The following is a 15,265-nucleotide window of genomic DNA, read 5'->3' on the forward strand; positions in this document are numbered from 1 at the left end:
TTCATCTTCTAAGATCGGCACTTTGAATTATGGCATATACTACGCAGGAAGACAGGACAAAGCAACCAGCTTTGCTCGGGCGTGGCTGATGGGGGTGAAAGAGGCACAGTCTTCTCAATAGCAATTTGTCAAAACATTTCCAGAGCTGTAAAAACCTTCTCACCTTTGATCCAGTAATACTACTTGTGGGAATATATCTGTCAGGACTGAATTCAAAGACACAATAAGAAGGGAAACAACAGGTTATAATAAGTGAGCACTTACTCTAGAATGCCAGACACAATTCTAAACACTTTCTATATGTGTTTTCTCATTTAATTCTCAGAAGCCTATGAGATGGATACTATTTTTATGCCCGTTTACAGATGATAAAATTGAGACACAGAGTTTGACAACTTTTTTTTTTTTTGGCTGCGTTGGGTCTTCATTGCTGGGCGTGGGCTTTCTCTAGTTGCGGCGAGCAGGGTCTACTCTTCCTTGCGGTACACGGGCTTCTCATTGCAGTGGCTTCTCTTGTTGCGGAGCACAGGCTCTAGGCGTGCGGGCTTCAGTAGTTGCTGCACGCAGGCTCAGGAGTTGCAGCACGCAGGCTCTAGGGTGAGCAGGCTTCAGTAGCTGTGATGCGTGGGCTCAGTAGTTGTGGCTCACGCGCTCTAGAGCGCAGGCTCAGTAGTTGTGGCGCACGGGCTTAGTTGCTCCGCAGCACGTGGGATCTTCCCAGACATTGGCAGTATCCCCTGCATTGCCAGGTGGATTCTTAACCACTGCGTGACCAGGGAAGTCCTTGACAACTTTTTATGCAGTAACAGAGCCAGGATCCAAACCTAGAGACAGTCCTAGTTACAACTCGACCCTGCCTCCCAAAGATCAAGGCAACTCTACGCAGCATCATGTATATTGGGGAAACAGAAGAAACACATTTTATGCCCAATAATATGTGATGGTGAAGTGTGGGGATGCCAGCTGATAGACTCCTATGCAGGCGTGGACTGGATTATAATGAAGACTACTACGTAGCAACATGGGGAATGTAGATGACAGCGAGGAGGAAGGGACGTCTGGGCTGAATCCAGAGGAATCCGTAAAAATAATCCAGTTTGGTTAGAGAAATACTCAGCTCCAAGCAGAGGAATGCAGACACGGGAAGGAGCCTGACATACTCAGGGAACCAGGAGGCCTTGCAATGGCTGAGCCACAGAGACCAGAGGGGAACAGTCAGAGATGCAGCCGAAGCAGAGGGCGGAGGCCAATGGTCCACGAGTAGGCAGCCATGTCCCTGATCAAGAGATGTTGGGAGGGGGCTGCCCTGGTGGCACAGTGGCTGAGAGTCCGCCTGCCGATGCAGGGGACACGGGTTCGTGTCCCGGTCGGGGAAGATCCCACATGCCGCGGAGCGGCTGGGCCCGTGAGCCATGGCCGCTGAGCCTGCGCGTCCGGAGCCTGTGCTCCGCAACGGGAGAGGCCACAGCAGTGAGAGGCCCGCGTACCGCAAAAAAAAAAAAAAAAAAAAAATGTTGGGAGGGGTGCCAGAGCCACGTGGGCAACTGAATCAATAGGGCTTGGTGGTGAGTCACGTGTGCAAGTAAGTGACGGAGGACTCTGGGTTCCTCGGTGAATTGTCGTGCTTGCTGTTCACAGAGACAGAGGATGTGATGGACAGCGGGGCAACCTCACTGCAGGTAACCTGAGCTTCTCCAGAGAACTGGCTGTGTGGCTCCAGATACTCACATGTGCCCTGAGGGCTGTGTATCCTTCTTCTGTGGATATATGTATATAGACATGTATTTCTGTGTGTGCATGTACTACAGTAATTAAGCCACAGCATTTGCAGCTATTGAGATAATACTATTGAGAGAGCCCAGATGAGGGGCAACATAGCAAAAGCTGAAGTATGGCCCAAGCATGAGTTAAAGGAGAAAAACTGAGCCTAAGATTGCTGGGGAAGTTATAAGGGTCATTGCATGTGACCTGGTTCAATGTATAAGAGGCAGATCATCGGAGTCACTCAGCAATTCCAGGGACAAATCTTTAGGTCACCACTGTGACTACCTGCCCTCCCTCAGCTCTTACAGAGCAGTTTGGGGTTAACCCTGAAATTCCTCCTAAGGGCCATGGTGGACACCAATCGGCCCATTAATGTCCTCTAGGGCCCAGCCCCTCCCCTAGGTGTGCCCCCTGCCGTAGGACCAAAAATAGTGGCATTTGAAATGACGACTTTGCCATGTGGTCAGCAACATGCCCCGAGTAGAGTGGGAATGTCAGTAGCCTCGGGGTCATCAAGGTCCAGTTGATGACTTGGTCCTGCTCCCACACAGAGGCCCTCCTTCCGTGGGCAGCTGGGGTGTGGGTCCTGAGCTACCCAGAAGACAAGACCTGACCTCCACTTTCCTTCCAGGTTCCTATTCCTGAGACCCAGGCCACTCCGGACTCTCTTGCCTGGAAGTCTTTGGGAAGAGACTGGATGCTCTCCACCCTCCCCAGACCATCAGGGTGAGAAGCCAGCACCCCATCCCCATGCTCCCAGGCCCCTGGGATTCACTAGAGTCCCCTAAGTTTTCTCAAGATGTTGGAGCTGGATGGGGCCATGGGGACACCTGACCCAATCCCATCCTTTTACCAAAGAGGAAACCAAGGCCCGGAGAATAGAACGGACTCAACCAACAACACACAAGAGGGACTGAAACTGCGTTTGCTGACGCCCTACCCAGTGCTGAAGTATGTTCCTCACTCTCAGAACTTCGCTCAGCTGTACCAGAAGGCCTGGTAAGGACGGCTCCCTTTAATTCCCCAAATGACTAATAAATGTGGGAAGGGTGACTCTTTGTTTCAAGACCAGCCACACTGCCCCCAATTACATTGACTTATTTAATACATCTTTACTGAGCACCTACTGCACACCAGGCCTGTTCTGGCCTCTGGGAATAGGGAGATGAAGATAACATGGCCCTGACTTGTAAGGGTTGAGGGCTGGTAACCATTTCTTCTCAGATACATCACTGTTGCTCCCATTGATTCAGTCAACCAACAAACAGTTATTAAGCACCCGCTGTGTGCCAGGTACTGTGCTTGAGCCTGAGCGCTATGTGCCCAAGGGCTCATGGAGCACCAGAGAGTCTACTTCTGATCCACCTCCCTCTGCTGTACGCCTGTGAGCCCTCCCCGGCCCCCTCTGAGCCTCAGTTTCCCCATCTTGAGTACTGACATTTGCTCGTTCTAAGAAGCTACATCAGAATGTCGCCAGAGCCTCTTCCAGACTCTTCTCTTTTCCCTGTTCTTTCTGCCCCTGGGCTTTTAACCCAGACAAATGCTACAGGCCTCGATGAGAGAAGCACCAACCCAGTGTCCATTTATCAGGACACTGATGAATGGCGCTTCCTCATCTGGTGAAGGGAGAAGTCCTTTCTCCTTCCCTGCATCACCCCTAAGCAACAGACACAAAGGAGCTGGAACAGAAGCACCGCCCACATCAACAATCCTTCCTTTCTGGCCTGAGGGGAGCCCTGAATGGGGGCGCTGCCTGCATAACTCCAGCAGAGGCCACTGACATCGGGCTCGAAATAAAGGCGGCCCAGAGTCGGGCCCAGCACAGCTATGCGGCTGGATGTGGCCGCCGGCCCCTGAAATCACAGGGCGCGCCCCAGAGCTTTTGACGTTGGGGAGGCCAGGAGAGGGACATCCAAGTGATGCAGGCAGGTGGGGGGCGTAGCAGAAGCTGGCGTTTCAGGGTGCAGAGCACACAGGTTAGAACCAGCCATCTGAGTCCCTTCCAGGCTGTCTCGGCCCCTAATGAAGATAATGCCAGGAGGAGGGTTTGCAGAACTGGCTGAAGATGAAGGGGGAAAATCGGTTCAGACAGCTCGCTTTAGATTTAATTGCTCCATTTCGCAAATCCGTCTGGCTGCTGGGAGGTTGGACGGTGTGTCTGTGCCCAGCCCAGGCTGGACGCGGCAGCGCCCCCGATTAAATTATCGCATCTCCAGGCGCAGAGGGCAGCTGCTCTGAGCTGGGCCAGAGGAGCAGATGATAGCTCCCAAGGCCCTCCGTGTCCCCTGCATCACTGCCTCCCAGCCAGCACAGAAAATCTTCACAGTTTAATTTAACGACAATCTGCAGCCCAGAAGCCCCAGGGCAGGAATGCGGCTGAGTGCCTGACTCACCACCAATTTCAATTAGCTGGAGGCGGATCAGGGGACAGGAGGGAATAGGAGGGAGAGGCCACGTATGGGGAACGGGGACCTGTCTGAAGGCCTCAGCCAGGTGACACTCCAGGAACCCCACCTGGTCTCACCAGACAGGGCCTTCCTCACGAGAAATTGAGGCAAAAAAACAACGTCCCCCTGCTTTTCACTCAGGATCGTTGTGCCGATAAAGCAAGACACACTCACGTACGCACCCCTTCTTAACTTGGTTGGTCTTTTATCCCGGAGAGGGGCTGGTAAAAAGAGCACTTGACTGGGAGGCAGGAGACCAGAGTTTAGCGCTGAATCTGCCATTTTCAGCTGTTCATTGTTGGGTGAATTACCTTCCCTCTCTGGGCCTCATTCTAAAGGGATTGGACCACATCTGCGGTTTTCAAACTTCTTCTTCAAATAAAAGCTTTCACGGAACCCAGATAGATACCAGAGACAAAACTACAGTTTCTCCCGATTGAAGGTGGGCGGGCTTGTGTCTCCACCTCTCCCCTCCCCACAGCTGAGCCCATGTTCTGCTTCTTACACCACATGGTTCGTTTTTTTTTTCTCTCTCTCTCACCGGCTCGCATTTGCTAGTCTCTCCTCCTGAACAACTTTCACCCCTGCCCTTTCCCTAATTCCTAGGAGTCCTTCAAGTCTCCATAAGATGCCACTTTACCCGGGAAACCTCTCCCCCTCAACTGACAACACAGGTCAGGCTTAGCTGTCCTTCTAATTACCCACAAAATATTTGTTTTTCTCCTAAAATACTACTTATTAAATTCTTCTAACACACGTAGAGACATCTGTCATGCAGAGGCCCAGCCATCCACCAGACAGACCAGATTCCTGTCTACACAGAGCCCACAGTCTAGTAGGAAACACAGACACTAAAACAAAGTCCACGATGTGTCTAGTCACGAGATGTCTGCTCGTGAAAGCAAGACCCTGGGTACTTTTTCCTGTGTGTGGAATTTCTGTTTCCCAGTGTCCTTTATATAAGGACCCAGGTGATAAATTTCTCCTAGTAATTTGTGCCAGGGGGCAAAAAACTTGCCTTCTCTGAACGCTTCATTTCTTTCAAGATACTAAGAAACCCGTCATATTTCTTTTTTTGCCTTGTCTGCCAGGAAGTTCAGGGCCAAATTTAGACCTCAATCACAGGTCATTACTTAATTTCTTGTTCCCACTTACAACCTCTCCTTACCCATATAGTTTTCTTTTCATCTTTAATTTATGTGTCCCTGTGTACCCACATATGTGTTTCTACTGTCACCCCTCCAAGTCCCTCATGGAAGCAAGTGGGATGCAGGTTCTACATCACGTGGCTCCTTCTATCCCAACCCCAGAAGGGGCAACACCCTTGTCCTGCCCCCAGCCCTTCCCCGCAGGGCCACGGACTGCTGGCTGAAGCCTCCTCCTTCCCCACCTCTAGCAGGGATACAGTTCAAGGACAAAAACTGCTCTGATAGAGTCAGTCTGGCCAAGGTGCCCCCAGGCAGCCAAGCTTGTGTCTTGCCCCTCCCGTGGGGCAGAGGTGCTATTTAAAGGGCCAGACCTTTAAGGAAGGGCAGAATGAGAGGAAAAGGAATGCAAGACAAGAGGTGGGTGAGGCTGAGGGCAGGCAGGCACTAGGAGAGAATCATCATCATATCACAGCCTCTCTTCCCTCATACCACACCCCCCGATGCCCACACGATGCCAGGAATACCTGATAATGCCACTCAGGGGCCTAATGTTACTTTCAAACCAAAGGTTTCCACTAAAGGGGCTCTAGATAAGGAGCAGAGATCTGAGATCATGAATCCTCTCTCGGATACACCATGTGGCCTGCCTATGTCATGCTGCTTCTCTGTACCCTGGTTTCCCCATGTCAGTCATTTGGTTGGTACATTCCGGGAACCCTGAGTGTCACTAAAGAACAAGTGGAGGACTTCCCTGGTGGCGCAGTGGTTAAGAATCCGCCTGCCAATGTAGGGGACACGGGTTCGATCCCTGGTCCAGGAAGACCCACATGCTGCAGAGCAACTAAGCCCACGCACCACAACTACTGACGCACTCTAGGGCCCATGTGCCACAACTACTGAGCCCGCATGCTGCAACTACTGAAGCCCACTCACCTAGAGCCCGTGCTCCACAACAAGAGAAGCCACCGCAATGAGGAGCCTGCGCACCGCAACAAAGAGTAGCCCCCGCTCGCCGCAACTAGAGGAAGCCCGCGCGCAGCAATGACAACCCAACGCAGCCAAAAAAATAGTAAATAAGAGTAAATTACCTAAAAAGAAACCTCACTGAACTTATTAAAAAAAGAAGAACAGGTGGAATCGCTGGGTCTGAACTAGATAATGATCCTGTCTTAATATAATCCGTCACAAGCGTATGATGCCTTTACAGAATACTGCCACACATTTGATTTTCCATGAACTGAACTTAAAACCCTGTGATGAAAGCAGGGTAGATATCACCCCCATTTTATAGATGAGGAAACTGAGACGCAAAGAGGTTAAGTGACTTGCCCAAGACTGAAACCCTGGACTTTCTTCTGAAAGGAGGGACAATGGTTGTCTTGTGCATTTGTAATGACAATTCCCTGCCCCGTGCCAGGCACACAGAAGGGATGTTCAGTGAAACTTGGCGTTAAAGCGCCTGCATCCTATGGTCCCCACCAAACCCCACTGCCTCCTCTGAAAGCCAAAATCTGCGTCAGGACGGGCACCAATCAAGTAGCATCATGAGCGTTGGCTGCCCCCCTGCCTGATCCTCTATCCACACTGTTGAGGTGGGAAAGCACCCTTGAGACATTCCAGGTCATCCTATGATCAAGGTCAATGTCAGAGTCACAAAGCACAGGAGCAGGAGTGGGCCTTACAGATCATCTAGTGACCCCGCTTGGCATCTGTCTTGACCTGGCTGGCTCAGTCCATCATTAACCCTAACTGGGTGAGGAGCTGGGTCATAAACCCTGTCTTTTGCCTGCCACACCAGCACCCTTACCTGGTGATGACCTATTGCCCCAAACACATCGTTGACCCTTGTGTTGTTACCAAACACCACCAAAGGCAATGGGATGTGTCTGCCGTAGACAGGCAAACAGTAGGATCATCTCACTCCTTCTTTTCTACCCTCACTGGACCCTGTACTGAAGTGACCTCTAGTGCTTCCTTGCGCCCAGCACCCCTTCCTCTCCTATCTGGTGAAAACACTCTGCTGTTCCTTCAGGAGAACTGCCTTTCCCCACTTTATTTGTGCCTGGCTTGCCTATCACAGGTCCTTCAGCCCCTTTAACATGGGGCTGGACATGTGACACAGACTAGCCAATCAGAATGCTCCATCTCTCTTGGTAGCATGATTGGATGAGAAATGAGCACATGGCCTAGCCGGGGCCAATCAGAGCCTTCTCTAAGACTTCGGTGTATGCTCACTAGGTGTCAGGGGGATCTCTTTTCCTCCAATGGCAGCAATAAAGACTGAGAAAGCCTGGAACTGCTGGAGCCATCTTATCTCACTGCATTAAAGAAGCCACCTGCAAGGACTTCCCTGGTGGCACAGTGATTAAGAATCTGCCTGCCAATGCAGGGGACACAGGTTCAAGCCCTGGGCCGAGAAGATCTCACATGCCATGGAGCAGCTAAGCCCGTGCACCACAACTACTGAGGCTGTGCTCTAGAGCCCATGAGCCACAACTACTGAGCCCTTGTACCACAACTACTGAAGCCTTTATGCCTAGAGCCCGTGCTCTGCAACAAGAGAAGCCACTGCAACGAGAAGCACACACACCGCAACAAAGAGTAGCCCCCGCTCTCCGCAACTAGAGAAAGCCCACACGCAACAATGAAGACCCAACGTTGTCAAAAATAAATAAATAAATTTATTAAAAAAAAAAAAAAGGAGCCACCTGCAGGACGAAGCCAACATACCCAGAACCTGAGCCAAGAGAACAAAAGAGAGACAGAGTGCTGACAACACCATCCGAGCCTCCAGACCCAGCCATGAGCAATCAGACAACTCCTGGGCTCTCCAGCTATGTGAGCTTGGGCTTGTGTGAGGAGTGTTTCTGATACCAGCAACAGAAACTGTGCTAATACAAAGGCTTTATCACTCTGATTGGTTAACATGTGATCATGATAGACTGTGTTATTGCCCCCACTCATTACCCCTCCCTGTGATGACACCCTTTGTCACATGACTTTGGGATTCTCCCCATCAAAGCAAAGCACATTCCCCCACAAGATTTTTCAAAGCTGAGTTATGTGACTTGCTTTGACCAATAGAATGAGACAAAGTGACAGTGTGCCCAGTGTCAGACTAGGCTTTAAGAAGCCTGGCGTGTTTCTGTTTGCCCTGATGAACTGCTCACACACCATGAGGAGGACAAGGCCTGGCTAAGCTGCTGGTCCTAGGAGGAGAACAAAAGACTGCTCCAGCTGTGCCCAGTCTAGATCAGCCAACCTCCAGCCGACTCACAGCTGCCTGAGCTCAATAAGCACTTATTCTTTTTCTTTTTTTTTTTGCGGTACGCGGGCCTCTCACCACCGTGGCCTCTCCCGCTGCGGAGCACAGGCTCCAGACGCGCAGGCTCAGCGGCCATGGCTCAGGGGCCCAGCCGCTCCGCAGCATGCGGGACCCTCCCGGACCAGGGCACGAACCCGCGTCCCCCGCATCGGCAGGCGGACTCTCAAACACTGCGCCACCAGGGAAGCCCAATAAGCACTTATTCTTGCACTGAGATCTTGCGGTTGTTGTTATGCTGCCATAACACATCTGTCACTCCTATTCTTTGGGCTTCTTGCGGACAGGAACTTATACACTGCTGTCTCCCCAGTGACTAGCACAGCTACGGGCACACGGAAAGAGGGAGGAGGGACGTGGGGAGACTCCGGTTCTCACCTCTCCGCTAGGTTTGAAGTCCTGACCTCAACAAAGGAGGATGCCCCCAAATGCTGAGAGTGAAGCTCTGTTTCTGGTACATAAAATATACTTTGGAAATTCTGCTTAGGCACCACTCTAATATTTGTGGGCTGATGTCTAAGGTCTATCCCATATGCCACTGCCACGTCCTCACTTGTCAGCCTGCCATTTAAGGGAGGCCACAAAGCCATCTTTGCCCACTTCCACCCCCGTGACAGTCAGGCGAGATTAGGCTGGTGAATAACTGGGTACACAGTACCACAGCAAACCTGCCACAGAAGTCTGCTAATCACACCCAGCTGATACTTGCCATTTGCCAGCGAAAGGCATTTTACAGTGTCTCATTAAAATCAGGAGAAGGATTAAGAGGCCTCTTTCTTGATTAATGACTTTCTCTGCCTCAGAGATATAATCCTATCTATAACCCCAAATAACTGGAAACAAAATTAAATTTCTCTGAGAGATCATTCAGGGCACGTGTTGCACCATGCCCCTAAGTATTGTTTCCTTTACATGTTTTATCCAGCTTAAAGGCACAAGATATTCTGATCCCCAAACCAGAACCGTTGTGCAGTAGGGAACAGCAGTGACAGAAGGGAATTTCCCTGGCTTTTCTATGGTGCTAACAAGTTGATACTTTTAAAAGAACTGCCGCTTTCCCTTAGGTAAAGATGTGCATATATATAATGTGAAAATATCTAAAGATTACTCATCCCCTCAGATCCTTTTAGGGAAATAGGCAGGCAACAACAAATCAAAAACAAAAGCTTCTACCAGTGACTTCACCGATTTCCTTCCCTGGAACTCAGTTATCGTGAAAAACCTCAGAGGATCATGGACGATTCAAACTGGAACGGACCTTCGAGACCATTCAGTCAAACCCCATAACCTGAAAGATAAAGTGATGCCTGGATAGGGAAGAGGATTTACTCAGAATTAGGGTCAGCTGGCGCTCAGTACACTGCTTTCTGTTCTCACTCACACACTGTCTTGGTCCATTCAGGCTACACCATAAGTTGGGCGGCTTATAAACAACAGAAATTGCTCACAGCTCTGGTGGCTGCGAAGTTCAATATCAAGGCTCTAGATGAGAGTCTGCTTCCTGGTTCATAAATGACCATTTTCTCACTGTCACCTTACATGGTGGAAGGAGCCTCTGGGGTCTCTTATCAGGGCACTAATCCCATTCATGAGGGTCCACTCTCATGACCTAATTAACTTCCAAAGGCCCCACCTCCACCCACGCGCCCACACTTCCCCTTCCCATATGCCAATAGCCAGGCCCTGTCAACACCTTCAAAGAGGAGTGTTGGGTTGGGTGGTTCCTGGTGCTCACAGACAGGGCATCCCAGAGAAACCCAGACTAAGCTTCACTCCAAGAGAGGTGGGAGCACAGAGCCAGCCCCGTGCTATGCTCACCGCTTTCTTCTTCCTTCCGTCCCTTATAGAGCCAGGGGTGGAGGTGGGGTGGCTCATGGGATGTTATTTATAACACCCTATGCTTTGTATCTGCCCAGGAGGGTGCATCCCATAACTAGAGGACTCTGTTTTACTAGCAGAGGTTGTTGGGGCAGTGACTTGCTCTGAATAACACAAGGATGAGAAAGTTGAACTTCCAGGGAAACCGAGAAGGAAGGCTAGACACCGGGTCCAGCAACAGGGGAGTGGGCAGAGCGGGGGTTGGACTAGGGGTTCTCTACAGAGGAGAGATTATGGTTAACCAGGATTTTCCAAGTAAAGGGCTCTGTGCTGTGCAATGTAATTCCTGACAGGGCCCATAGATCTTCGACTAAAATGGCCCCAAACTGCTTGGTCTGCTTTATTTCTCATGGAAACCAGCAAAGGGGCTAAGTTATATTAATTGGAGGAACATAACTGAGGCCAAAACAGAGTCAGATTCCCTGAACAAGGGGAAACCTGACATCGGGTCACATTTCCACAGACTTGAATCCAATAAATCGTCGTAGAACCTAGTAAGTTACGGTACTTCTACATAGCGGGATGTTAGAGTTACTTAAAATTGGTAACTCTAAATACAGGAGGAAATGTGCAAGGTGGTACATTGAAGAAAAAAGAATTTTGATTTTTGAATATGTTCATTATGAATATAGCTCTGAAAATGCAGATACAAAGACAGAGGGGTGAAGTGCAAAAACAAGATGAGTTGTACTAGGGTAGGATTATTATGGTGGTTTTTATTCTTTTCTAAAAAATAATTTCTAATGTCACTTTAAAATTCAGACCATTATAAGAAATTGGGAAATGTTGATGCAGGCAACTGGTGAGCAACTAATACGTGCAAGACTCTGTGACGTGCTCTGATCCTGGTGCACCATCACGGAGTCTGCAGGCTAGTAAGGAGACAGCAGTTCACAGCTCATTACAAGGAAGAAAATGATATGTACGATGACTAGAGGAGAAAACTAACCCCTATGGGGGCACAGAGGAGAAAATACATCCAATGTATTGAAAAAGGCATCGTGGAGGAAGGAACTCAAAAACTTTGAACACCATTTCAGACGATGATGATAGTCACTGAAGGTGCACGGGAAGAGGTGGACCATTATGGGAACTGTGTTTTAATGAAACACCATGGCATCATGTGTAGAATACAGGGCCTAGAAGGAAAAAGGTTCCTATAGACCAGGATGAGGAGGGCTCGACCTATGACAGTGCAGGGGTTAAAAAGAGAAGGAGAGGACAAAATACTAGAGTGCACGTTATAGAACTACTTGAAGGGGAGAAAAAAATCAAGGTAGCAGCCTAAGTAAGAAGACAGACAGAGCAAAGGTTCACAGAAAGATGGCAGGTCTGTTAGTCTACTTAGGTTGCTGTAACAAAATACCATAGACTCGGTGGCTTAAACAGCAGAAAAATTTTCTCACAGTTCTGGAGGCTGGAAAGTATAAGACCAAGGTCCAGCAGGGTTTGGTTTCTGGTGAAGGCTCTTGTGGCTTGCAGACAGCCATCTTCTCAATATGTCTTCATACAGCCTTTCCTCAGTGTGTGCAGGTGGAGAGAGGGAGAGCTCTTCTTATAAGGCACTAATCCCATCATGGGGTCCCACTCTCATGACCTCATCTAAACTTAATTACCTCCCAAAGACCCCACCTCCAAATACCATCACACTGGGGACTAGGGTTTCAACATATGATTTTAGGGGAACACAATTCAGTCTGTTGCAGGAGGGCAGTACTGCCATTCACTGGCTGATGGAGGGGAGGGTGAAGAAGAAATGCATTGTATGTATGTCAGACAGTACTGGTCAGAAGAGAAAGTTATTGCATTAGGGGATGAAAGTCAATCAAGATTAGTGAGTAAAAATAGAATGTATTAAGTCACAGAATTCAGGGGAAAGCACAGAGGTCATCAAAACATTGTGGGAGAGCAGATTAGATATGAAGAGGAAGGTAGCAAAATGTCTGATCCTTGCAAGCACAAGAGTGAATTTAAACCAGAGTGGAAGTGGAATCTGACCACAGAACACAGAAGGTTTGGACTTCCATTTCCAGCCAAAGTGGAAAAATGGGGATAGATTTACTCTCTTGCCTGAAACAACTAAAAAAATGGACAAAAATGTTTGAAACAACAGTTTTCAAGAGACTGATCGTTAGACAATGAAAGACAGTGGTCCCAGAGGGTCAGGAAATAGACCAGATCAGCCCACAGGGGCCTGGCTGCTGCCTTGGGAGAGCTTCCAGAATGCCGCACTAAGAGAGAGAGAATCTGGGCAGCACCCAGGAGAAGCCCTGAATTAAGGAAACAGAACTGAAAGTCCAGGGAGACAGAGCAGCTAGGGTTCTCAGAACAAAGTACCAGAGAGAAGACAGCTTCACAGAGAGAAAACTCCAAAGACCTGCATAGGATCCCCTAGGAGCACACAGCAGAGTACTGAGCAGCACAGTATGTGAGAAAACTACCCGAGACTGGAGAATGAGTAACCCAAAAGGATAAGAGGGAACAATACACCGCACTCAGCAGGACCAGAAATGGTGCCTGTCCCATCAGACTGGAAAATCTCATAATTCACAGGGCAAGAGCCTTGCTTCAGTAGGTGGGAATAATTAACCCAAGCAAAACACAACTCTGGTCCTGCCTAACAAATTTTAAAAGCAAGGCAAAAGGATCAAATGTTTCCAAGTAATGTTAAGTACATCCCAGAACAATGCTCAATAATACCTATAGAAAAACAAAGACATTCAGCACACAAAGGGTAAAAGTCAAATGTCTGGAATCCAGTGAAAAATCACCAGGCTTGCAAAGAAGCAGAAAAATAATAGCCATGATGAGGAAAAAAAATCAATCAGTTGAAACTTACCCAGAACTGACATAGATATTAGAACTATCAGACAAGAACATTAAAAGAGTATTAAACTGTACTTCATATGTTTGAAAAATTAAATAGAGACATGGAAGATATTTTTAAAAAGGAACCAAATCAAGAGATTAAAATTATAACAGCTGAGATTAAAAATACATTTAATGGGATTAATGGCAAACTAAGCATCACAGAAGAAGACTTGTAAACTTGAAGACATAACAATAAAATCTCTCCAAAGTGAAAAACAGAGAGAAAAAAATGAACAAAGCATCAATCAGCTGTGGAACAACTTTGAGCAACCTAATATATGTGATACTGAGTGCCCAAAGAAGAGAATGGGGCCAAGGACACAGAAAAAAAATTTTTGAAGAAATCATGGCTGAAATTTTTCCAAATTTAATGAAAACTATAAACCCACAGATCCAAGAATCTCAACACAACAAAACACAAGACATCTGAAGAAAATGATCCCAAGACACATTGTAGTCAAGTTGTTCAAAATCAATTACAAAGAAGAAAATCTTAAAAGCAGCCAGAGTTTATAAAAAGTCACATTGCATACATAGAAAAAAAAAAGAGAAAGATGACAGCAGACTTCTCCTCAGAAACAATGCAAGCAAGCAGAGAGTGGGATTATCTTTACAGTACAGAGAGAAAAATCTTTAGCCTAGAACTCTATACCCTGTGAATTGGTTTTCTTCTATTGTTGTATAACTAATTATCACAAATTTGGAGGCTTAAAACAAAACAAGATTGAAACTAACACAACAACCATACTCCAATAAAAAATTAAAAAAAACAAGTTTATTAACTCAGTTTTCATGAGTCATGAGTATTCTGAAATGAATTAAAATGAAATACAGTATGTAAAAAGTGTTAGATGCCATTAAAGCATTATGTAGGGGGGAATTTATATCACTAAACAGCTATATTAAAAAAGAAGAAAGGTCTTAAATCAATGACCCCAACTTCTACCTTAAGAAACTAGATAAAGAAGGGCAAATTAAACATAAAGTAAGTAGAAGGAAGAAAATCAGGAAGATCAGAACTCAATGAAAGAGAAAACAGAAAAACAACAGAGAAAATCAATGAAACCCAAAGCTGACTCTTAAAGAACATTAATGAAATTAGTAAATCTGAGCCAGGCTGATCAGGAAAAAAAAGGAGAGCAAATACAAATTCCCAACATCCAGAATGAGAATATCATTATAGATCCTACAGATAATAAAATTATAATAAAGGAGATATTACAATCAACTTTATACCAATAAATTTGACAACTTAAATAAAATGGAAAAATTCCTTGAAAAACAAACTACCAAAACTCACTCAAGAGTATTTACTACCTGGAATATCTCTTTATTTACTAAAGAAATTGAATTTATAGTTTAAAATTTTCCCACAAAGAAAACTCCTGGCCCAGATGATTTCACTGGTGAATTCTACCAAACATTGAAGAAATAAATAATTCTAGACAAACTCTTTCAGAAAAGAGGAGACAATACTTCCCAACTCATTCTAAGAGGCCAGCATTGCCCTTAAACCACAGCCTGAAAGATATCGCAGGAAAATAAACTTCAGACCAATATCGCTCATGAACTTAGATGCAAAATTTCTAAACATAATTTTATCAAATCAAATCCAGCAATATATAAAAATGGCATACATCGTGAACAGGTGAGATTTATCCTAGAAATGCAAGTTGGTTTAACATTCAAAAATCAATCAGTATAATTCACATAGTAATAAATTTAAAAAAGAAAAATGATACAATTATCTCAACTGACTCAGAAAAGGCATTTGACAAAATTCAACATCCATTCTCATAAAAACTCTCAGAAAAGTAAGAATGGAGGGAACTTCC

The sequence above is a fragment of the Grampus griseus genome, assembly GCF_964374135.1.
Source record: "Grampus griseus genome assembly, chromosome: 16".
NCBI lineage: Eukaryota > Metazoa > Chordata > Mammalia > Artiodactyla > Delphinidae > Grampus > Grampus griseus.